This window comes from Eurytemora carolleeae, unplaced genomic scaffold, assembly GCF_000591075.1.
Source record: "Eurytemora carolleeae unplaced genomic scaffold, Eaff_2.0 scaffold932, whole genome shotgun sequence".
Classification (NCBI taxonomy): Eukaryota; Metazoa; Arthropoda; class Copepoda; order Calanoida; family Temoridae; genus Eurytemora; species Eurytemora carolleeae.
In genome coordinates, this window is record NW_019396913.1 from 117,090 (window position 1) to 118,749 (window position 1,660).

Genomic DNA, 1,660 nt, shown 5'->3' on the forward strand with positions numbered 1-1,660 from the left:
GGGGGGGGGGTGTCTCCTATTTCAAGCAAACAACAATAATAAACGCATTCTAGGCAGCTACAGTAGTCTTCCAACAAAATCAATCAATCATCACTTAATTGATCAGTCAAATCATATCTCTGAAAATATAAAATTTAAATTTTATTCCTTTAAAACTCAGTTTTAAATTTAAATGTTTTTCCTAAAATAGTGAATTGACAAAAATTAAAAAGGAAAAATACGAAGAAAATGTTTGGCATGATGGTTTTTAATATTTATTTTTAATTGGATTTTTCATTTTATATTTATATTCTTGCACTGCCATTTTAAAAATCTGATCCAGCCTTTAAAGGGACTGTGAGCGTAATTTAATGTGACCCTTTGTGCAATGATGAAAATGGCCGATTCAGAATAGTACCATTAAATGCTTCGTCTCATATGGTATAAATTAGATCTCAAGGTTTTTAATTAAGAAAAACAAATTATTATTTTCTATTGTAATTTGTCTTTAAAAGTGACTCGCGCATTTCTACTGCAAGATAACATAGGAATTGTTAGAAATAAATACTTTTAAACCTAGACAAACAGACAATATCTTCCACATTTTGATAATTCTTTAAGGGTACAATTGTGAATCAGAAATTGTCATCTTCCCATAAAGGGTCAGTTGAAGTTACACTTCCAGTCCCTTTAAGATAACGTAATATTAAACGTTAAAGGGATTGGTCAAATATTTTTCCCGAAAACTTCACAGAACGGTTTGTTATTTTACATAACTATCCCAAGGGACGTTGAGTAACCTAACCTCCCTCTGTTCGGGGAATCATAGGTCGGTAATGTTGGTCAAAAGGCGGTAAAATATATTTTTATATGTTAGCTATAGTTGGCCCAGCGGCTGAACCAAATTGGCTTAAATCTTTTGAGATAACCCTTGAGTACCCCATGAGTAACATGAGTAACATACTCATAGACTAATTGTTCTTGAAATCCCAATCTTTTTTCAATGTTAATTTTTTTTCTTCAAATTTAAATTTTTTTAAAATCTTAAATTGTTTGAAGTGTTTCTGAAACTCCACGGGCAACGCCAGGAACCTCAGCTTGTTCCTTCTAATTATGAACAAGTTTAGATTGTTAAATACATTAAACAACCCTGAAAAAGCATACTTCATGTGTCGGCTCATTTCACTAAAATTAACAATCAAATCTAAATTCACAACAACACTTATTACAACAACAACAACACTTACAACAACAACAACACTTACAAAAACAACAACACTTCAACAACATCACTTACAACAACAACAACACTTTCAACAACAACAACAACTAACAACAAAATACAATATATTTTTTTTTGAAAGTTTGTGATGATAAAAAAATAAGTTTAACACATTTGAATTAAACCAATTTGAATAAAATCTAATCATAAAGAAAATTGTCTACTGTTTTTTTAAGCTGTCATTTTACGAATATGAATTATACCTAAATTCAAACTTTAGCTGGCTTTTAAAGGAACTGTAAGCGTAAGTTAAAATGAACCCTCCATGCAAAGATCTAATAAATAATTTTGAAGATATTGTCGTTTTTCTAGAGTTAACAGTGTCTAATTTACATAGTTGCTATAAGTTTACCTGCAGTAGAAATGCTCAAGTGACTTTGCTCAATTTTCAAAATTATA